General features: G+C 34.8%; 1 protein-coding gene across 1 annotated transcript in view; it reads right to left on the bottom strand.

The window, feature by feature from the left end:
* LOC142349975 (dnaJ homolog subfamily C member 8-like) overlaps positions 1 to 25,000 on the bottom strand; it is a 440,478-nt gene that overhangs the window by 43,807 nt on the left and 371,671 nt on the right. The window lies entirely within an intron of this gene.

Raw genomic sequence — 25,000 nt, 5'->3', positions numbered from 1 at the left:
AGCAATACTCCTTTTCGAGTCGTAACAAAAACGCGATGCCCAAACAGGTAGGAAACGAACCAAAGTAGATATTAACTTACCCCCTAACTGACTACGCACTAAAAATATTTTACACTAAACTTGAATAAGAAAATCCAGATTTGACAGCAAAAATATTTCCAAAGTCTGCTTCAAAATTCCAGACTGCGAAACAACTACCCGAACTGGAACATTGAATACGGCTGACGGTGGCTATAACTGTTTTCCGCTTGTTTCCAATTTATTCTCCTATAAGACTACAAGAAATTTGGACACCATTAGAGAATAATACTTTTCCTGCATGCCCACTTAGTTGATCAACAATTGGTTGACAGTTTGTCCTGTGCAACAATTCGAGCATTTGGTTAAAAAGAAAGAATTGATCGCCCTTTGTTTGATTTCGAGACCTCTAAGTAACCGGCTCATACAATATCGTACCTGCCTATGACAATTTGTGAAGAGAAGGTCAGATAGTAAAAAAAACAGCCATGGTACAGCAGATTAGCATAATTTAGCCTTTATTTATAATTTAAATTGGGAATTATTGAATGAAGAACTTTCCTGTAGAGTGTTTAAAACTCTTATGTTCTGTTTTTGATTGCATTGAACAATTAGACGCATACTCGACAATTGAAATACACGTACTCTTCGCTATGTTTAATTTATCCAGGTTTGTGAGTTTACTTGGCACGTTTCTAATAATTTGATAGAAAAGTTTGTTGGAACCTTCAATTCTGGCTTAGACGTATTGGCTTCAAGATAAACGGTTTATCCAAATTAGTCAAATTGAGCTGCTTAGCAGTCGTTCATTGTAAATAAGCTTTACATCACCAGGAAAAAAGTAAACAGTGGAATGACAAACAATTTCGCCTGATCATTTATGATTATAAGGTTTATCAGGGGCCCTATGTGGGTTTACCAAAGTAACAGCTGATTACTATGAGCAAGAATATCGTTAATTGACAATATACACTCTAATTGCCAGCAAAATTTCCAGAAGTTTTAGATACTGACCCCCTATCTTAATTTTCTGATAGCTTTAAGATTAATGAACCATCTATCTTTACGAAACCTTGAGAAACTTCAGAAAGACAAAAGAAACCTGCTGCAGTTTTGTTTTCAATGGCTTCAATAGTACCACTCAGATAAGAACTATGTTGTACGGAACGCCGTTCTCAGAAACGCCGCTCATAGAAACCGAACAAAACGCCATTTTCAATAACCGAATTGTTGAACGCCGTTCTCAGAAACTGAACGCCGTTTTCAGAAACTAAATTTTGCAGTGTGAACTTAATTTTCGAAGAGTTACGATAAATTAGTATAATTCGGCTTTTCTAGCAACTTAGATATGATGCATAATAGAGATATCAGACACTAATTTTCGATTTCGGCTTTTCATCCTTTGTTTTAAAAGTGGATTCACAGCTCCTACTTTCCATTTCGGAAAACTTCAAAGATGTCTATTTTTTTAAAAAATTGTAAATCAGCAATGCATTTTTTTCGAAGTACAACTGAAAGAGTGTCTTGACTGTAGTTTTCTTCTTGTCTATTTTACCAAGTTCATAACAGATTTTTTCATTCGAGACATTTAAACCATTTAGGCAAAAATGACCGTAAATGACCTTAGGTACTGAAGGAAACGAGAAAACAGCGAATTTTTTTTGAGGAGTACTTCTTGAACAGCTGTGCGTTGCTATCGTTGATGACGCTTTGGCAGACCCCTATCTCAAATTAGGTGGCACCGTTTTTTGTTTCTTGATTTCCTAATGAAACACAACAAAACATCTTTCTCTTGCCTCTTGCTTGCATTCATTTCGACCCGTATGATTTCCGTTGTTCATCAGAAGACAGCAAAACGTCTTTTTGAATTTTGGCAAACTTGATTTTTTTCACCACTGAGTACGGTTCTGGCGTAGTTTTTTCTGCACCGTTTCAAGTTGTTTCACTTTATGGGTGGTTGATATTTAAACGCACGCTGGGAGCTCACTTCTTTGCCGCTCGAGTAAGCTGGACTCACGTTACTGTAGCAGAGGAAAGCGGAAAGCTCGCCATCATTTTGTCTCTCAGTCGTTCGTAATCACATCTACAGAAACTAATTTTTTCTATTTCATTTTTTCTGCACTGATTATGAGGTAGGTTCCACCCCAGAGATGCCCGATTTCGCAATATTCAAATTAAACTTTTTCAGGCCCGCGGTTACTCAAAATCGTTGCCTTTAAAGGGTCTTTTCTGATGACAGTCGAAGTTATAGGCTTTGGTTTCTGTTATACTTCAGGGCCCTTACCACGGCTTCCTGCCTATCTGGCCACCACAAAGAGACATAAAATTCTACCAGAAGGCGCCTTAATCAACTAGAATTTTTAATAACGAAACAAATGTTGATGAGAAACGTTCTCTTTAAATGGTGCACCTCAAAGAGACAGAAAGTCTACAAGAAAGCGCACAGAATGACAAGAGCTATATAAGGAGGGGAAATTGAAGATTAAAGAGAGAAACAAATTGGAATCATTGTTTTGTTTTGATTTTTGCTTCTTCTTATTGTTCTTTCTGCTTTCAACGCTGAAGAACTGGTGAAATTTATTTGCTTCCAATTAGACGAAAATGCTGTAACGCCAAGAGTGAGGACTGGGGACTTAAATCGGTTGAAAAAAATGGTGTTTCCTCACTCACTCTCTTTTCAAATACCAGCCTCCATCATTTCTTGTGTCTTTTCAAATTGCAATTCAATTGATGGAAAGGTGTTTTGTTATTACTTGGATGCTTGCTCACTAGATATTGATAACGTCGTGCAAAACAATCAGTTTTTATTTCATTCGAGAACAATCAGTATTTGGACATTGATCAAGATTTGTTAACGGTTTGTTCGGTCCAGTGTTGAAAGAACGTCCTCGTTTTGTAATTGCGCATTTTTGATCGTTGAAGACCTGATGAAATTGGAAGTTGGACTTCACTTTGATTTTGTCTAGACAGCTGGTTCTTTTTAAAATGACCACGATGGTATCTTTTCCAAGGGCGTCAAAATCCGGAACTTCAGCAGGAAATGGAACACAAATAGGTCGGGGGTAGTCTCCGACCCATTTAATATATTTTAAAGCCAGAAAAGTGAGCAGAGGGACTTTTTCAAGAGCTATGCTCTTTCTACGTTTGATGACACATCGCTTGATATTGCTGCTATCAGCCTGACCTGTTGTCGACTTTTTGTGCAGACTGATGCTTTCTTTAAAAACACACACTGTCAAGGCTAATTTTAAAATGTCTTCATGGCTACTTGTGAAATCTACAGTAAATTACAATTTTAGAACAAAGTTTTTTGTTCGTCTAAATTGCCTCTTCCTGTTTTATATCAATTCAAAGAAATTTATTTGAAAAGATTCTACTTACTCCTCCTGTTTCCTGTGATATAATTTAAGGCAAAAGTTTTTTTCAGTTTTATGATTTGCTCCTGAAAGTTTTGAGGCAACGAACGCAAAATTGTTTTGAGACGTTTTAAAATTGCGTTTGTTTTTTTGCGTTAAAATTTTCCAATTGCGTCCAATTGCGTCCAATTTTGTCCAATTGCGTTAAAATTGTTTTTTGGAATCCGACTGAAAACGGGATAATTTTGTCTAAAATTTTGAAAGTTTTTAGAAGATTTTGAAAATGTTGTTTTGAGCTAGTGACTAATGATTAATTGTTTTCTAAATTGCTTTCAAGCTGTTATTTTTTGTTGCCGTCTATTATTCCAAATTGTACATTTACCACACACAGAAGTAAAAACAAATTCATATTATAATGTTATCTTAATTATGAAAACTTGCCTACAATCCGTGTCACTGCAATGTTCAACTCGTTGCAGAACAATAAGCTCAAAAAATAGAAAATCTCATCAAAAGTTGTTTTCCCGTTTACACTCACGCCGTTTTTGAAACCCAGAGCAGCACGGAGATTCTCTGTTTAAGAGAAACATCATACAGTCCACCACTGTAAACACCCACAAAAGCTGCTTACCCATCTTACATGTTATGAGTCTTAGCGTATAGGTTTTTTGCTCTCTCCACTGATGAAATAACTTGGTTCAGTCACTGAGGGAAGGTGAAATGAGGACATTGTTTGCCTTATCATAACGTTGAGGTTAGCTTGGCGGGAAAATTTTTCTGCTCCGCTATGACATGAAAAGTCTGGCAAGCCAAATGACTCAAACATTTTTTCCCGTATGCATTTGCAAGGTTCACAGACAATGGATCCCAATTGCAATCCTATTCAAGTTTTAGAATTTGGATCGACGTTTTTTAACTTTATTTTTTTGTGGGATGCAAAATTTAACCACTGGAAACCAAATTTTTTTTGGTAGCTGTCCAAACTTTGACTCCCAAGGGAAAAAGTTTGAGCATGAGGTCACCATGAGCTCATAGAAGGTGCGTTTTTCGGAAAATTTCTATCATGTTTTTGGTGTGAGGTGTCAGGTGCCTCTTCAGAGTGCGATTCTCATATCACATAACTTTTTGCCACGTTTCAGAATTAAGCCACAATCTTTCATTTTGAAGAATAGAACGGAGTCCAGTGTCCGCTTAAAGCTGGAATTTAATAAAAGTGAAGAACAAGTATTTGTACAAATGGGTCACCAAGTCCAATCTTTGAGGAACTAAGACCGCTAGGAGAAACTGAATTTGGTTCTAATGGCTTCAACTGTGTCACCCTCAGGAAAAGACCTCATTGAATTTTAGTGTTTTCAGGAAAAGGTTGTGAAAAGATGGCTGTGAAGATAGATATCACTGAAATCAATCAGTTGAGATTCTTGAGTATTCTTTCCGTTGCCAGTTTTTGTCCAACTAAACGATATTTTACTTCTTCTGAAACTGGTAACTTATTACTACTGGCTAAAAAGTGGCAACAACAACAAGAACAAAAACAACACAAATAATCTATAGCTACTTCTACAGCGAGATTTGTTTCGTAGCAAATAATTTTAAAGCCAGAAAAGTGAGCAGAGGGACTTTTTCAAGAGCTATGCTCTTTCTACGTTTGATGACACATCGCTTGATATTGCTGCTATCAGCCTGACCTGTTGTCGACTTTTTGTGCAGACTGATGCTTTCTTTAAAAACACACACTGTCAAGGCTAATTTTAAAATGTCTTCATGGCTACTTGTGAAATCTACAGTAAATTACAATTTTAGAACAAAGTTTTTTGTTCGTCTAAATTGCCTCTTCCTGTTTTATATCAATTCAAAGAAATTTATTTGAAAAGATTCTACTTACTCCTCCTGTTTCCTGTGATATAATTTAAGGCAAAAGTTTTTTTCAGTTTTATGATTTGCTCCTGAAAGTTTTGAGGCAACGAACGCAAAATTGTTTTGAGACGTTTTAAAATTGCGTTTGTTTTTTGCGTTAAAATTGTCCAATTGCGTCCAATTTCGTCCAAATTTGTCCCATTGCGTTAAAATTGTTTTTTGGAATCCGACTGAAAACGGGATAATTTTGTCTAAATTTTGAAAGTTTTTAGAAGATTTTGAAAATGTTGTTTTGAGCTAGTGACTAATGATTAATTGTTTTCTAAATTGCTTTCAAGCTGTTATTTTTTGTTGCCGTCTATTATTCCAAATTGTACATTTACCACACACAGAAGTAAAAACAAATTCATATTATAATGTTATCTTAATTATGAAAACTTGCCTACAATGCGTGTCACTGCAATGTTCAACTCGTTGCAGAAAAATAAGCTCAAAAAATAGAAAATCTCATCAAAAGTTGTTTTTCCGTTTACACTCACGCCGTTTTTGAAACCCAGAGCAGCACGGAGATTCTCTGTTTAAGAAAAACATCATACAGTCCACCACTGTAAACACCCACAAAAGCTGCTTACCCATCTTACATGTTATGAGTCTTAGCGTATAGGTTTCTTGCTCTCTCCACTGATGAAATAACTTGGTTCAGTCACTGAGGGAAGGTGAAATGAGGACATTGTTTGCCTTATCATAACGTTGAGGTTAGCTTGGCGGGAAAATTTTTCTGCTCCGCTATGACATGAAAAGTCTGGCAAGCCAAATGACTCAAACATTTTTTCCCGTATGCATTTGCAAGGTTCACAGACAATGGATCCCAATTGCAATCCTATTCAAGTTTTAGAATTTGGATCGACGTTTTTTAACTTTATTTTTTTGTGGGATGCAAAATTTAACCACTGGAAACCAAATTTTTTTTGGTAGCTGTCCAAACTTTGACTCCCAAGGGAAAAAGTTTGAGCATGAGGTCACCATGAGCTCATAGAAGGTGCGTTTTTCGGAAAATTTCTATCATGTTTTTGGTGTGAGGTGTCAGGTGCCTCTTCAGAGTGCGATTCTCATATCACATAACTTTTTGCCACGTTTCAGAATTAAGCCACAATCTTTCATTTTGAAGAATAGAACGGAGTCCAGTGTCCGCTTAAAGCTGGAAATTAATAAAAGTGAAGAACAAGTATTTGTACAAATGGGTCACCAAGTCCAATCTTTGAGGAACTAAGACCGCTAGGAGAAACTGAATTTGGTTCTAATGGCTTCAACTGTGTCACCCTCAGGAAAAGACCTCATTGAATTTTAGTGTTTTCAGGAAAAGGTTGTGAAAAGATGGCTGTGAAGATATATATCACTGAAATCAATCAGTTGAGATTCTTGAGTATTCTTTCCGTTGCCAGTTTTTGTCCAACTAAACGATATTTTACTTCTTCTGAAACTGGTAACTTATTACTACTGGCTAAAAAGTGGCAACAACAACAAGAACAAAAACAACACAAATAATCTATAGCTACTTCTACAGCGAGATTTGTTTCGTAGCAAATAATTTTGCCTAGCACTCTCCAGTCTTGTAGAGTGAGCTCGAGTTTTTAATGGCCACCCATGGTAATATTGTTTACTTTTTTTCATAATTTCAGCAATGTTGGTTCAATTGAAGACCACTCTACATAAAAGAAACTCTTGATTTAGCAACCTGCAGTTGCTGAATATCAGCAATACTGAAACATCTAACTCCTAATTTTTGTTCAAAGGAGCTGATCTTGCGATGAACTGTTTGTAATTGATGTGTTGATTAAACAATGATTTTTATCAGTAATCTCCCGTACTCAGAGTTGTAAGAGAACGGCTTAAATGTCAAATACCTTATAATGAAGACTGGCCTGCAAACCGTGCCACTGAAATTGTCAACTCGTTGCAGAAGAGTAAGTTACAAATAGGAAATCTTATGAAAATCCGTTTTCAAATTTACGGCTCCCAACACAGGCGCCGATTTTGAGACCCGGAGCAGCAAGGAGATTTTCTGTTCGAAAAAACCGTCTGCACTGGGTTCGCCTCTGTCATTACTCACAAAACCTGCCGATCCACTTTCCATGTTACGAGTCGGAGCACTTAGGCTCTCTTGCTGTCTCTACTGAAGAGATAGTTTGGTTCTGGCACTGAGATCACGTGATTTAAGGTCAATGTCTGCATTATCAAATGGTTGAGGTTAGTCTGGCGAGAAAATGGCTCTGCTCTCCCATGACATGTGAAGTCATGAAAGCCATCTGACTCTGGCCTTTTACCCTGTATGCATTTGCGCGGTTCACAGACAATTGATCCCAATGGCAATGAAACTGCAATTTTTTTTATAGTTGGATCAACCTTTTCAAATTTGTTTTTTTTTGCTTGGTGTAAAAATTAACCACTGAAAATCTAATTTGTGTTGGTAGGTGTTGAAGAATTTGACTCCATAAGGACATTGTTTGAATATGAGGTCACCATTTAGTTTTTCCGCAAACTTTCGATCATATTTTAGGTGTGCAATATCAGGTGTCTTTATCACCTAACTTAGCCACGTTTGCGATTTGAGCCAACATTTTCCTCGCCGAAGAAGTTTTGAGCAGAATTAATTTGCTGAATATCAACAAGACTACGGTTACTTTTAAATACAACTATTACTTTTTTCCGCACTTTTCAGAGGATAAAAAGGAAAACAAAATTGAAAAAAAAATGTGAATTATTCCCTTATGGTCATGTGATTGATTGTATTATACAAAAGGCTCAATTGAAAAGTAGTTGACTGGACAAAAACAAATTTTGTACGTAAGCCTAGAAGTGAAGACATTAAAAAACTTAGAACAGAAGTAGCGATGGACAGTAATACTTGTGGATCTGCAAAAGCCCCAAATGAGAACTTTTGAAAATGAGGTCACCAGTGAGTTTTTCCTGAAGTTGCTTCAAAATTTCTTTTTTTGGGTGGTGTTTGGTGCCTCCTCAGACTGTGATTCCTCATATCACCTAACTCAGCCAAAATTGAGAATTGAGTGAACATTTTCATCGCAGATGAAGTGAACCAAAGTCCGGTGTCATGTCACAGCTGGAGTTTAATAAGCGGGAACAGCAAGTAGATTCACAAATGAGACACCAAGTTCAACCCTTGAGTAGGTTAAGACCGCTTCGAGAAACTACTTCTAATGGGTTCAACCGTATCACCGTCTAGAAAAGACCTCAGTGAAATTGAGCGTTTCCTATGAAAAACTCCGAAATGGATCACTGGGATCAGAGTTATCACAGTCATCAATCAGTTGGAACTCTTGAATAGTTTTCCGTTGCCATTGTTTATCCAACTCAAGGTTATATTTCTTCTTGTGAAACTGGTAGATGAAAAACACTGATGTGATACTGTCTGATGCTACAGATGATTTGTTGTTGACATCATGACCTTTTCAAACTTCCGAAGTGAAGCACTGAAGAGGGGACAAAATGAAATTGGATTAAGAACATGCCAAATAAAAAGTTTATGCGCGAAGCACACGGATGTTTGTCCTTCTGCATTACTGAAAAATCAAATAATGTTGAATTTTGTCAACAAAACTTCCTCTAAAGCCACCATCTGGACGTGGAGACGTAACACAATCAGAAACAATATATTTTTGTGTCAATACAGCCGAGAGAAGCCAAGTCCCCTTTTTTTCGCTCGGAAAATTTGCAAAAGAACAAGAGAAAAAACAACAGCAACAATCTACAGCTACTTCAAATAGCAACTTTTTGAAAGCAAATAACTTTGCCTAGGAACCACCAATCTTGTAGCGTGATCTCGAGTCTTTAATAGTCAACCATGGTAATTTTTGTTCAATTTTTTAATCAAGTCAGCACTGTTGATTCATTTGAAGAGCCCATTATAAACTGGAAACTCTGAATTTACCAATCTGCAGTTGCTGAATATCAACAGGACTGAAACATCCAATTATTGCCAATTTCACTTCTGAAGAACTGAACCTGCGAAGAACCGTTTTTAGCTGATCAACAGATTAAACAATGACAGCATTTTTTAAAACCAGAAACTCCGTCTAGCCGATAGCAAGGAAATAGACAATGAATTAAAAAAGCACTGTTCAGAGCATGAAAAAAAAACAAATTGAAAAAATTTGAAGTACTCCAATATGGTAATGTGTAGGAAAGTATTACACATTAGGCTCAGTTGTAAGTTAGCTGACTGCTCATAATTGTACATAAATTTAGAACTGAAGACATAAAAAATTGAAACATGAGAGGTAATGGACTAAAATACTTATGGGTGTGCGAAAGAAATACTCTGGCTGTCGGTTAGCAGATTAGTTTTCGATCAGAAACTCCGTCTATCCAATAGGAATGAAACATATAATGAATTGAAAAAACACTGTTCACAGGATGAAGGCGGTGTAAAATTTGCAAAAAAGTTAATTACTCGAATATGGCAATGTTTTTGACTGTTTTATACATTAGTCTCGGTTGTATGTTAGTTGACTGCTCCAAAACACTTGTACATAAAGCTAAACTTGAAGACATGGCTAAAATTGTAAATAGGAGTAGCGTTGACCTGCAACACATATGGGTTTGCAAAAAGCACAACTCTGGTAGTAAGTCTGCAGTGCAAAAATCTTAACACTTTGTTTGCTCATATGTAGAAAAGCTCCCGAATCATTTTTTTTGTGTTTTGTTGAAGTTGATCGCATTGCCATTCGTGCAATCTTGAACGACAGTCAGGATATTTGTTTCTGTAAATTGAGCGTAGGAGATTTGGTTTTTCAATTGGTTTTGATGTGATGACAAATTTGGCACTGAGTTTGCGTCTATTGTTATTATAGGTTTGTCTGTGTTGAGTTGAGACCATTTAATCTCTGGAAGGAACGATGGCTCGGTTATTTCAAAATCAGTATTGATAGGCTGATCAGTATCATGAGACAAATGGGGTTGTATTGAGGTAGTTATCAGGGTGCATGGAGTAGTTCGTTTTGGTAATGTTGAGGATCTGAGGTCGTTCGGTTGATTTCGGTAAGCTGTGTTTGGGTAACGATATCAACAAGATGCTACGGTCCTGTTTGAGTTGCTATCTCTTATGTTCCCGGGTTGAGGTGTCAGCGCTAAAAATCGCTAAAAGATGTACGATTTGCTGTGAATTTGAGTAAGAATGTAAGATTTGCGTTCAATGCGATGAATGCGTTGAAAAACTTTTATGCGGTGAAATTTTCTTTTTCACCGATTAAGCGGTGAAAGAAAACCTTTCACCGCTGCCAGCAGAATGCCGCCCAGGCTTAGACATCGACTTATGAAAAGACCATGCTCGACAGAAAAGTGGTATGAAAAGACCATGCTCAACTCAAACAGCCCATGATAAGACTTTAGCTGGACCTAATCGTTCAACTGGACTTTAGCTCGAACAAAATTTTTGATGCTGGACTTTAGCTCGACCCAAATATGCTGCTCGACATTAGCTCGACCCAAGATGTTCTGGCTGGACTCAAAAAATTAACATTGGTGCTGAAAAATGGCTGGTGCTTATAACGTAGTCAATAGGTTTGACTGTTCAAATTTTGCGCTGTTTCTCATTTTTTATCAAAAAGCAAACTGCGGGGTTATAAATATATTTTTCAAAAAACAATTTTTTAGAACCAAATAAACTAAATTACAACAATAAACTCATTGCCGCTGAGAGTTCGATTGTTAGAGCTTTGTTAACCAGTTGATTTCAGCCGAACAAATTCGGTATAAAGGTTACTTGCAAAAACTAATTTATCTTAAGAATTCAATATTTCTTAAGATTTTTTGGCAAACTTCCACCGGGTTTTTGAAGGTGGACTGCCTGTTGCAACGCTAGTTTGGTGTTGTTGGTAGATATTATAAATCTACACAAAGAAGTAAAGAGAAGTTAACCATTGTTAATCCCACAAAAATGCAATCCTCGACTCATGAAAAGACAATGCTCGACCTTAATTTTTTATGAAAAGACCTTGTCTGGACCCATGAAAAGACTTTACCTCGACTTTAACTAGGAGCTGGACTGTGTATTTGTAGTCAATATTGGACCACCCCTACTAGAGTTATAAAGTATGTTCAAAAGTCGAGGTCTAATACTGGGTGTGAAAAGAAAATTTTCACCGCTACCATCAGAATGCGGTGAAAAATTTTTTTCACCGCTAAAATCGCAGATCTTACAAATATTCACCGCGTTAATTTCAGCGCGTGTCTTATATTCACAGGATATAGCACTGCAGAAAGTAACAGATGGCGCAGTGGAATAAGAAGTAATTGAGACGCAGGAGGTGAGGGGTTCGAACACGTGTACGGCAATTTCTTTTTTGTAAGAAATCCGGTGAATTTTTTTCACCGCTAAAAACCGCAAAAATTTAGCGCATTCAACGCTAACAGATGCGGGCGCTTTGCGGTGAAAAAATTTCACCGCTATTCACCGAAAATCTTACATTATTTTTTTGACCAAATCTCGACCCGGGTTGCAATTGGCGCGGTTAGATGCGTTGGCTGATGCTTGGTGAAAATGGATATAATTGTTAATTGCAGTCATGTCGCGATCCGAAACTGGTTGACTGTTGCGAATGCTGGTTTTAAAAGCATCTTTCAGATTATCTGTATTTTTTTTCAACGAACTTTTGTTCGGGTTTAGCAAAACAGGCAAAAGACTACATTTCATTAAATCATCTTGTGTTTTGAGAATTGATTGTAAAGAGGCAGTAATTAAAGAGGCACCGAGGTTTCATCGAGTATGTTGCTTCTTTCATTTGAGCTGTTTCTTCAAATCAATATTTGGCAATTATTCGAGTAGAATTGGACACGTGTTTTTCAAATTGTGTTGTTGAAATTTGGTTGTCAACTAAAAAATACCAAGTCATTAGTTAGCTGGTGATGTGACCACAAACACAGAGCGTTTTAACGTTGTGTTTAAATTGATCTTTTTGTATGATAGGAGTCGGTTGATATAGTTGCTAGTTCTTTTTGCTTTCTTAGCAAGAAATCCAGTGAGTGGAGATTTTGAGTTTTTTGGTTAAATTTAGTTCAAGGTTAAGTTGTTCCATTTTGGGTTTTCTTTGACTGCAATGGAATCTCATGGTTTTTGTTTTGGTCACACTGTGCTTGAGTCCATTAGATTCGCAATAGTTCTCAGATTTTAAGCAGCCGTCTTTAGGCTTTGGCACAGGCGCTGATACAAACACTTGATCGTCTCGGTGAAGTACAGTCTTCGTATCAGCCCAATTCATGTTGTGGGGCAGGTATGCCGTAAGAAGATTGTACCCGAGTGAGAATCACTTGTCGTCGTGAGGGACTAGAAATGTCAAGTTAACTTTGTTAGATATATGATCTCGGTTGTTTATAATTACCTAGTTTCGGATTTTTTTAAAGATCTGTGTGGTTTTTGTGCTGGACTGCCGGTTGAACAAGCAGAGTGGCTCGTGTAGAGCAGTTTTTGTCCGTTTATGGTATAAAAATCATTTGTGAAATTGACAATTCAGGGAAGAATAGCGAGATGTGTTTTAATAAACAGCGTTATATGGTTGATTAATTCACAAATGGCTGTCATTGTGCTGCGTGCCTGTCTTTTTTAATTCTGTTCGTTCGTTAAAAAAACCTTGTTTTCTCCCAATCAGAAGATTTTAAAAACACGTCTGGAAAAATTTGAAAGATTTGAACTTTTTAAAAAAAAATTCGAAAAAATGAAAATTTTTCTAACAATCTAAAAAGTGAACAGAATTTTAAATAAATACATCACTGTAAAGGGAAAATAAAATAGTAGAAGCAGCAATTTTTTTTTCTTAATCTTGAGGCATAAAATCGACAGTCATGCTGCTAAAACTTAGCTCGACCAACATCCACCTTACATGTAGAATGCGATCCTTCAAACCAAATATCTTTCTTGTAAATGCATATTTGGACAGCAGATTGATGTGTTCTCGGTCGAACAACATTGTCATCTCCGGATTTTTTGTGCGTTTATTTGGCTTCATGAAAGTCATTGGCAGTCCCGCCCTTAGTCTTGATGAAGATCCAGCAATACAATTTCTCATACTTTGCTTTCGGCTAGTTTTATAAGCATCAAACTTGCGTTCAATTGAAGAAACATTGGGAGTTGTAGAATAATCTGTAGTCACAATTGGTTCAAATAGCCTGTTTTTTACTGTAATTCATTTAAATACTTCTATTCAGACTTTTTAAATGATTAGATATGTACGCAAAGACAACGTTGCTCTCGGAAATTATGAGAAATGTCAGAAATTAAAAGTGATTCGCAGAGACTCAGTTTTATCAATGTTTTAATGTTTCTTTTCTTTTTTTCCACTCAATAATTAATAAGCCGAAATTTTTTCTTCATCGAAATATCAACATGTGTTTCAACATGACAAATCAAAGCAGAGATACGCTCCTATTTCACTGACAGTAGAGAAAAATGTCAAGTTTTATCGGGAAATTTCAACTTTTTATCGTGCCCTTTAAAAACAATTTAGAGACAGTTCTTGACTGCACGTTCTATGTTGTTAACAGACATAAAGTTCCACTGGGAACTCTACCAGTTCCCAGTGGCGTCCTTTCATAACCAATAACTTGTTTCGTGAGGGATTGAGTACGGATTTACAAAAACGATAACATCTGGAAGATCTTGATGAAAACAAAGAACAATTTTGTAGACAGAAGTGAACCTTGCTAGTTTCCTTGCTAACTTCGTTTAATCCACTGTAATAAATGGTTTTCTGCTTTTGAGGATGCGGCTTTCCACTTATCAGGAATTTTCTGGGTCAAGTCGGTTCAGTGTTTCAAAATCGTATTATATCAAAATTTTGTCTGTTACTCATACTTCTCAATTTCCATGACACAAGACGCCATTTTCTAACTTTATTACTTTGGGTTCCTTGATCGGGAGGTTTCTGTTTTTTTCTCCCATTGATGAGATTTTTCAATTTTGTTGAAGTGGGAGACCAAGCCAATATTTAGCATGACATTAATATTGAAATCATTCAAAAATAGTGCTAGGTTTTGCCGCTTATGATGTCGATGTCAGTAAAACCAAAAACATTAAACGGCTTTATTTCTGGTCATTCAAAGTCACCTCAACCGGAAGTTCTTTTTTTTAAAAAAAAGCGTTTTGCAATTGACTGTGGTTCAGTGGACAACGATTAGCATTTTAATCATAGAAGTTAGAAACTGATTCAAACAATCCGTCTCTTGTAGCTGGTAGAAAGGTCCAGAACATTTTTTTTTATCAGTTTGGATGTTCAACTTTTAATATTAGGAGTTTTATCTTGGGGAATTTTTAGAATTAACACATCATTGCTGCCAACGCTGAAAAAAAACCCCAGTTTTCCTTTGGGAGATTCACTCACTGCAAAAGATGACAGGCAATTTTTCTGGATATGATTAATTTTTTGCTGTGGCTGAGTCTTTCATTTAGGTCTCAAGTTAGCATTCCAACTTTAGCAAACCTTTTTTCGTCTAACTCCGATTTTTCTTTAAATATCACTGCCAGTTCCCTGATGACATCTCTTGTGTTCTGGTCCTCCACAGCGTTGATGATCTCCAACATCTTGCCATCCAGTTCAACTCTTGTGCTCTGTTCCATCATTCCACTGATCTGTCCAATCTTGTCCAGCTGATCTGACTCATAAGCACAATATACTGAATATTGAGACCACAAATTCCAATGATAATACCAATAGGCCTGAATAAATTGCACTATCTTGACCACTATTTCGAAACATAAAACCACAAGTTTGAGTCATAAGCGCGTTTTTTTTCCATTATTAAGTCCAAAAAACGCTCGTTACTTGATAATTTCATGCATAATCTCATTAAACGCTGAATTAAAAAAAGTTTATTTTTAAGTTTTGTATGCTTCTAACTCAGTAACTTATTAGTATGCACTGCAAGCTCAGACAAGCGTCACTAAAAATGTCAAGCAGGTGAAAAAAAACGAGTTGTTCCAGCATGGCGAAAAAATTGGTCTTAAAGTTTTTGTAATTTTTGTTATTAAGCTTTTAAATAATTATACTAAAATGAGAGAGAATAAAAACATCTGCTTTATTTGCTGGACGTTTTAACAGTTACTACCGTGAGTTAAAATTGTATTTTTCTGAAAAACGGTTTCAGAGGCTCTTGGGGAAAATATGACATGAATTAAATTATAATGAGAAGCAAGAGTTTGAGATTGTATTTAAATTTTGTCTGATGACTCGCGCAGTTTGACCTGTCTCGATTGTTGTGTCATATTCGCAAATTCTTGCAATGTCTATTCCTTCGGATTATGTCTGTCTTAAATTGCGCAATTTTGAGCAGCTTTTGAGCACATGAGAGCACTGATAAGCACATGAGCGCACAATTGCGCATATTTTCAACGTTTTGTCAGATTAGCTGATCACGGTCTCTTTTCGTTTGCATCACCCAGTCTGATCCCATTTTCAAATTTTCGAATCGTCACACTTTCATTTCATTGTCGAAAAATTTTGCATAGGCGCACACCGTCGATACATTAAAGCGTCTTGTCAGAATATTTTTGTTAGTTTGCGCTAAAGCGGACGAATTCGACTCATGGCCATTTTTTTGTACCGACAGTATAATCGTGGCCCATTTTTGTGAGTATCAACCGGTTCAGATATTCATCATCTTATCCCAATTGGATTGCAGCTCCACTTAATGAAAAGCCTGATAATTTCATGTTGGGGGAGGGGGCAAATATTGACTTTATTAAAATAGTTGAAGACAATAATGAAGTCAAGCCTGATTTATTTTTATTAGTCGGGCATGAACCAAATCGGGTTTTTCTAGAAAAAACGTTTTCTGAGTTGAGATGATTCTCTCAGCCTACACGAAACTTAGTCCGGGATCTCACCAACTGATCCAATACAGACCTTACTACAAACACTCGGGAAAACAATATATAATGAACTACAAGAATTTTAGCCTAATGTCGAGGACAGCTTTCATTGCCGAGACATCGAGTCAAATTCAAGGACATCGTCTATTACCGGGACAAAGTCGAGGATATCATATACTGTGGATCCAATATCAAGACTATCCTTTGAGTTACGGTTAAAGTCAAAACCACGTCTAAAGTCGAGCAGAGGTCTTTTCATACGCAATGTCCGTCAAAAATGGTCTTTTCATAAGTTGCACTCATGGCGACGGGGCCGCTACCAAAATTCAAAAATTCAGTATTGTCAGTAAAAGTCATTGTCGGTGAAATGTGAACCATTAGCGCGCCAAGATCTGCTCAGAGGGCCAGAATTTGAAAAACGTCACCCGGGCAATATTTATTCCTTTATCGACAAATTATAGAGTTTTAGATTCTATGAAAAATGTATATGTAAATATTTAATTGACAACAAAAATAATGGCAGATCTAACATTGAGACTACTGATATATAAACAACATTACTTATACTCCCATCCCGCATAGAAAGGTATAAATGGAGTTAAACACAGAACATTAACTATAAAATAAACAACCGCAAAAAACCTGTCAACAACTCGGGCTAAATAACCCCACTGTTCTAACATGTCTCTGGTACTTTCCGAAAGTTCATTTTTATCCAGGGGCGAAGAATGTATCATTTCCAATCGGGCCACAAACGATTCTAGAACGTTCTCAAGGTGCGAATTTGAGTGATGATCAAGATGATGATGATGGTTATTATTATTGTTGTTGTTTACGTTGTTTACATTGTTCATATTGGCACATGAACACCTGCTGTAATTGTTATTATTATTGTTACACATCGTCACATTGTTTTGTTGATGATAACTGTGATGATTTGGCGATTGGTGAAAATCATTTTTGGGAATCGAAACCGAGTTTGAAACCGAATCGTGGACGTTATCGATTACGCTGTAATAAGCTGCGTTTCGGTGATGGTTAGCGTTTGTATTATTACTTGCTGTGTTATTACAGTGACTGTTACAATTTTGGGCAAAATTCCGATTCGTGGCGAGACGAGAACCAACTCGCGTTCTCGTGTCGTGTATTTGGTGCATGTCCGTAATCGGGGTCTCGTCTCGGTGAATTACATGGTTGCCTACAACTTCGCCACAAGTCACGTGATTTTCAAACGAGGCGTGATTCGGGATGAAAACGTGCGTGACGTCATTGCTTCCGAAGTGTTTGTTTGACAAACACGAGCTATGTCGGTTCGCCACATGTGTGGTATAGCGTCTGTGCATGCTATTTGATCGTCGTTGGGGGCCGCCGCCAACTAGCAACCACGGACCAATGAATCTGATTAATTTCATAACGCGCCTTGATGGCTTTGACGCGTACAAATATGAGGCGCTTTCCGACCCTGAAATGAACAATAAAGAAAATCACACTTCAAATAAGAACAAAAGGAGCAATCAGTTTGAATTACATGTGAATCAAATGGGAAATTTACTAGACCGAGTTTTGAACTGTTAGATTTAATTTAATCTGACATTTACACGGGGGCTTAGCAGGGAATTTTATTAGGAAGTTTTGACTTTTTCAGCGATTATTGCGTCAAGTCACCAGTTCAGGACAAAGGAATTTGTTACCGTGAACTCAACTCATTAAATGAGAGAGAGGTTAAATTAAAATTTTATAAACAAGGTGATATTTTTCCACAGAAAAATGGAGGAAAAACAATTTTGATTGTTGTCAGCATGAATATTTCTGTTTACAAAACTTTGCAATTATATAACTCCCACTATTACGTCAAGTAAAGAGAAATTTCATTAATTTTTCACTTATATAAATAATAGCCGCTAATAGGTCATTTGTTAAACACAAGTAATGCATGCCATGACCCCGCCCCTAAATGTTAGCGCTTTATTAAAAATAGCCTCCCATTTTTATCAAGTTGCTTTTAAAAGGATTAAATGGAAAATTACCACAAAAAAATTCACTATCAACAAGTATTAAATGAAAAGCAATATCGGCTTGAGCTACGGTTTTAAAGTTCGAGTATTTGTTCTTTTTTCCTGAAAATCGGGTCAAACATTTGGTAAACACAAAAGGATAAAAATTGAAATTTTCAATAAAAGTTAATATGCTGTTTTCAATTAACTGCATTTTTCCAAAAAACTACAAAATGAAAAAATTGTCAGAGTATTGATTTTGAATAGCGGAAATAAATACTTAGAAACGAAGCATAAATCTGCTATTAGTTTTGTTCCGTGAAAGCATTTTTTTAGATCGTGATGGAAAAATTCGACATTTAGAGTAGAAAAAATGATTTAAGAAAGCAGTTTTGGTGAACCTGGGTTTTCCTGTTGCTAAAATTATCTTTGGTACGAAGGCCAAAAACTCGTTAAGAGGCGAAAAACACCAAATTGTAATCAACTGTACATTTTGTTCTGATTATCAAATTCTTCAATTAGTTAAGCAAAACGATTTTCTTTTTGCAAAGTGCCTAAGAAAACTGTCCTAGAGAAAGGATCGTTGGTATAATTACTTCAAGAATCTTATGATGTAATTGTTTTATAACGGACATTCTGTGTTTTAGGGCTCCAATATGGTCATCCGTGCGGTTATCAAACAAAATAGAATAAATTGTCTCTCAGTAACAGGGAAACAATAGTTCCAATACCTTATTTAAAAAATTGCAATACTTGGAATCATATAACTTGATAGCAGTTATATATGAGATTTAGTTTTTTGAATTGAAACAAAAAACGAAGACAGAGACTAAATAATTTGAAGCATTTGCAATCTGCTCTTAATTCAATTGTAGGTTTCATTGTTTCATTGTTTAATGAAAAACATCTTTACAAAGCTTTTTGTTCCGACCCCTCTCTAAGGGGGGAGGAACTATATACTCAAATGGTTTTTTTTGTTCAGACAATTTTGGCCGATCGATATAATAATCGTAGAGAATTGTGAGTGGTATCATTAGAAAGCCCATCCAGCGCAGAATACAGAATTAAAAAGATTTTTTCAATTTTGGCTTTCATTAGGGAGTTATCGAGGTTTAAAATTTTGTGAATATTAGACGTATTTCAGCTGTTTTTTCATATTTTTGACCAAATTTTTGTCAATTTTGACCCCATTTTTGTCAATATTGCTAAAATATAATGAAATTGTTAATTGTTGTGTAATTGATTTTATCTCCAAAGACAGAGGAGGTCCGATGAATTGTTGGATTCCATTTTTTGGCTGGAATATTTGCTAAATTTTTCAAAATTCAGACTTTTTCGAAAAAATGGTTTTTTTAGCCCATATGCTCTAAACATGATGGAAGTACAAAAATTTAAAAGGCAGCAACATTCTTTTTAATCTCAAAAAAGTGCTAGTTGTACTCCCGCTGTCATTAATAGTCTTCTGGAATTATAATTTTAACAATTTTTTTCAAATTTAAAGTTGATAGTTATACAAAATGCATTATTCTTTATTGACAAACTGAAAAGTTTTGTATAGAATTGATTTACTTCGCAATCATTTCTATAATTGAATGTTATGTTAGACGCTTAGCAACATCTGGGCTGATCTTGATCTCACAATGAATCCTTATGAAAAATTTTTATTAGATTTTAACGGGGCGCGACCTTTCTCTTTCAAAAAATTTCCGCTATGTAATTATTTTTATGTAAATTACGGACAAGAATTTCAAATCAGGGCTCAATTAATGACAGATACTGTTTACATTAAACGAGACCCTACGAGGTTATCGTATAATTTCAGAATTAGGCTCACGGTTTTTATGGCTCTGACCAATTGTTTTCGCAAAAATTTTATGGACTTCGTGCGTTTTGTTTTCAATTCTTAAAATTTTCTTAGTTCAATGACTTAGCGTCCCCAATCAAGGATACAGTTATTTTTGTTAATGTATAAAAGAACCTAGATTATTTTCAGTTGTCATCTAATGTCTGTTAGGACTTTGAATATATATATATATATATATATATTTTTTTTTGGAGAAAAAATGAATGAATTTTTGAAATTTGCAAATATTTTTTCTCACTTCTCTCAAATTCGGGGGCAACCTCAGTAAAAACAGGCAGAAATAGTTTTTTTGTGATGTAAAAGTTAAGGTTGGTAACAATTTTATTTTCAACTAATGGTTTTTTATTTTGGTACTACGCGTTTTCAATTTTTCTTTTTTTATCCTAGATGTAATTTTATGAATTTATTTGTTTCCCCGTTAAAATATCAGATATTGACGAGTCCAATTTAAAAAAAACCATTTTAGCAGAGTTGCACAACGTTTGAAAAGGGCTATTCTGGATATGTTAATTATTTTTGTTGAATAGTTTATGCTTTTTGGGCTGAGACCCAGTTATCTCGCAAAACTTTGGGACTTTTCATTTTGCCTAAGTTTGTCTATCTATTCGTTGTAGGACATCATATGCTTGATTGCGCTAGGTATTATTTGTTTTCCTAAGAGGTATAACTCAGACGATTTAAATATTTGAGTTTATAGCTAGCTGTTTGTTTTAACGATTTTCAAATTAAATTAAAAAAAAAGATTTGTTTCATCTGTCTCACTTTTGCTTGTCGTCATCATGTAACTCAGTCTTACTGATTAGAATTTTTAAATATTCTCGTTGATTCAATTTTTTTTCGCGCTCGGTTGTGCGTTGAGACTGATTGCTTCGACCATATATTTTCATAAAGAAATGATGTAAGTCTAAACATGATGGAAGTACAAAAATTTAAAAGGCAGCAACATTCTTTTTAATCTCAAAAAAGTGCTAGTTGTACTCTCGCTGTCATTAATAGTCTTCTGGAATTATAATTTTGCCAATTTTTTGCAAATTTAAAGTTGATAGTTATACAAAATGCATTATTCTTTATTGACAAACTGAAAAGTTTTGTATAGAATTGATTTACTTCGCAATCATTTCTATAATTGAGTGTTATGTTAGACGCTTAGCAACATCTGGGCTGATCTTGATCTCACAATGAATCCTTATGAAAATTTTTTTCAGATTTTAATGGGGCGCGACCTTTCTCTTTCAAAAAATTTCCGCTATGTAATTATTTTTATGTAAATTACGGACAAGAATTTCAAATCAGGGCTCAATTAATGACAGATACTGTTTACATTAAACGAGACTCTACGAGGTTATCGTATAGTTTCAGAATTAGGCTCACGGTTTTTATGGCTCTGACCAATTGTTTTCGTAAAAATTTTATGGACTTCGTGCGTTTTGTTTTCAATTCTTAAAATTTTCTTAGTTCAATGACTTAGCGTCCCCAATCAAGGATACAGTTATTTTTGTTAATGTATAAAAGAACCTAGATTATTTTCAGTTGTCATCTATTGTCTGTTAGGACTTTGAATATATATATATATATATATATATGTATATATATATATATATATATATATATATATATATATATATATATATATATATATATATATATATATTGAGAAAATATGAATGAATTTTTGAAATTTGCAAATATTTTTCTCACTTCTCTCAATTTCGGGGGCAACCTCAGTAAAAACAGGCAGAAATAGATTTTTTGTGATGTAAAAAATTAAGGTTGGTAACAATTTTGTTTTCAACTAATGGTTTCTTTATTTTGGTACTACGCGTTTTCAATTTTTCTTTTTTTATCCTAGATGTAATTTTATAAGTTTATTTGTTTCCCCGTTGAAATATCAGATATTGACGAGTCCAATTTAAAAAAAGAAACATTTTAGCAGAGTTGCGCAACGTTAGAAAAGGGCTATTCTGGATATGTTAATTATTTTTGTTGAATAGTTTTATGCTTTTTGGGCTGAGACCCAGTTATCTCGCAAAACTTTGGGACTTTTCATTTTGCCTAAGTTTGTCTATCTATTCATTGTAGGACATCATATGCTTGATTGCGCTAGGTATTATTTGTTTTTCCTAAGAGGTATAACTCAGACGATTTAAATATTTGAGTTTATAGCCAGCTGTTTGTTTTAACGATTTTCAAATTAAATTAAAAAAAAAGATTTGTTTCATCTGTCTCACTTTTGCTTGTCGTCATCATGTAACTCAGTCTTACTGATTAGAATTTTTAAATATTCTCGTTGATTCAATTTTTTTTCGCGCTCGGTTGTGCGTTGAGACTGATTGCTTCGACCATATATTTTCATAAAGAAATGATGTAAGTCTAAACATGATGGAAGTACAAAAATTTAAAAGGCAGCAACATTTATTTTTAATCTCAAAAAAGTGCTAGTTGTACTCTCGCTGTCATTAATAGTCTTCTGGAATTATAATTTTGCCAATTTTTTGCAAATTTAAAGTTGATAGTTATACAAAATGCATTATTCTTTATTGACAAAATGAAAAGTTTTGTATAGAATTGATTTACTTCGCAATCATTTCTATAATTGAGTGTTATGTTAGACGCTTAGCAACATCTGGGCTGATCTTGATCTCACAATGAATCCTTATGAAAATTTTTTTTCAGATTTTAATGGGGCGCGACCTTTCTCTTTCAAAAAATTTCCGCTATGTAATTATTTTTATGTAAATTACGGACAAGAATTTCAAATCAGGGCTCAATTAATGACAGATACTGTTTACATTAAACGAGACTCTACGAGGTTATCGTATAGTTTCAGAATTAGGCTCACGGTTTTTATGGCTCTGACCAATTGTTTTCGTAAAAATTTTATGGACTTCGTGCGTTTTGTTTTCAATTCTTAAAATTTTCTTAGTTCAATGACTTAGCGTCCCCAATCAAGGATACAGTTATTTTTGTTAATGTATAAAAGAACCTAGATTATTTTCAGTTGTCATCTATTGTCTGTTAGGACTTTGAATATATATATATATATATATATATATATATATATATATATATATATATATATATATATATTGAGAAAATATGAATGAATTTTTGAAATTTGCAAATTTTTTTCTCACTTCTCTCAATTTCGGGGGCAACCTCAGTAAAAACAGGCAGAAATAGATTTTTTGTGATGTAAAAATTAAGGTTGGTAACAATTTTGTTTTCAACTAATGGTTTCTTTATTTTGGTACTACGCGTTTTCAATTTTTCTTTTTTTATCCTAGATGTAATTTTATAAGTTTATTTGTTTCCCCGTTGAAATATCAGATATTGACGAGTCCAATTTAAAAAAAAGAAACATTTTAGCAGAGTTGCGCAACGTTAGAAAAGGGCTATTCTGGATATGTTAATTATTTTTGTTGAATAGTTTATGCTTTTTGGGCTGAGACCTAGTTATCTCGCAAAACTTTGGGACTTTTCATTTTGCCTAAGTTTGTCTATCTATTCGTTGTAGGACATCATATACCTGATTGCGCTAGGTTTTATTTGTTTTCCTAAGAGGTATAACTCAGACGATTTAAATATTTGAGTTTATAGCTAGCTGTTTGTTTTAACGATTTTCAAATTAAATTTAAAAAAAGATTTGTTTCATCTGTCTCACTTTTGCTTGTCGTCAACATGTAACTCAGTCTTACTGATTAGAATTTTTAAATATTCTCGTTGATTCATTTTTTTTTCGCGCTCGGTTGTGCGTTGAGACTGATTGCTTCGACCATATATTTTCATAAAGAAATTTCGAGATTTCTATACGGTTCAGTTTTTGGGTTTCTTTTGTTGACATGTCTAAGTAGTCCTTTTATAAGGAAGACTCGTTGATGTTAAGATGTAGGAAAAACATTGATTTACACATCTTTCAGGTAACATCTTATAAAACTTGTGCCTTAAACAGTGTCATTATGTAAAATTGTTCGAAGTTTTGGCTTCTTCATGAATTTTTTTTTGTGGGCTCGTGATTTAGTCTCATTATTAACATGTTTAATTGGCTTCCTGAGGTGTTGAAGTTTCATTCGTTGTTTTTTGTATTAATCCCAAGTCTGTTGTGACTTTTGAAAGTATCTGTTTTCACAAATAATTTTGCGTTTTCGAGCTTTGTCTTTTTTAAATAGTTTTTCGGTCGATTTTTATCTCCGTCTCTGTAATCACAGGCCACAACCCGTTTCCATTGAGCTATAATTTAAAAGGTTATTAGCTTCAAACATCTGTTTCTCGGCTTTGTTACTATTGTTACTACGAGATTTCATGAAATGTTAGATTTTTATTTATTTGTTCATTTCAAAGAATTTTTGGTTTCTTTTTAAATTATAACAATAACCGTTGGTCCCGTTGGCTATGAAACTTTGCTCCAACGCACATCGCATTAGGAAATGTCTTAATTGATTTCTATGTAGATATAAATGGGCATTTTAGTGGTTTCAGTTGATGTCTTAAAACTATAATAACTGTGAAATTAAATGTTTTTAAAAATGGAAAATATTTTTGAAATTCGCACCTAATTGCTCTTTTTGTTGCTCTCTTTTATTGCTCCTAGCGACAAGTTTATGGTTTCAAAGTTTACGATGTTAACGGTTTCACTGCCATTTCGTTCAAAGTTTAATTATGACGGTGTTTGTTCTTCCTGTAGTCGTATGACGTACACTGGATAATGACAGGTCTTAATTACTTCCTGTGGATATATAACTGTGATTTCACCTAATATCTAATGATAATAATCAATTTTGAAATCAATAGTTTTCAAAAATAGAAACGTATTTCTGAACTTCGCATATTTTTGCTTTTTTTGTCTACCTGTTAACCAGTTGCATTGAAGACAGGTGCCATATCGTTTCTAATTAAGTGCTGGTTAAATTGTTTTAGTTTTTATCGGATGCGAGTTTGATTTTGTTATGATTTTTTTATTATAGATTTGGTTATTATATTTGATTATAGATTTTATGAGTGTTTTGATCGTAAATAATGTTTGTTGTTTGATTTTTATTTT

Source organism: Convolutriloba macropyga, chromosome 11 (assembly GCF_964194025.1).
Source record: "Convolutriloba macropyga chromosome 11, txConMacr16.3, whole genome shotgun sequence".
In the NCBI taxonomy this organism is placed as follows: domain Eukaryota; kingdom Metazoa; phylum Xenacoelomorpha; order Acoela; family Convolutidae; genus Convolutriloba; species Convolutriloba macropyga.
This window is presented reverse-complemented; position numbering and strand designations above follow the sequence as displayed.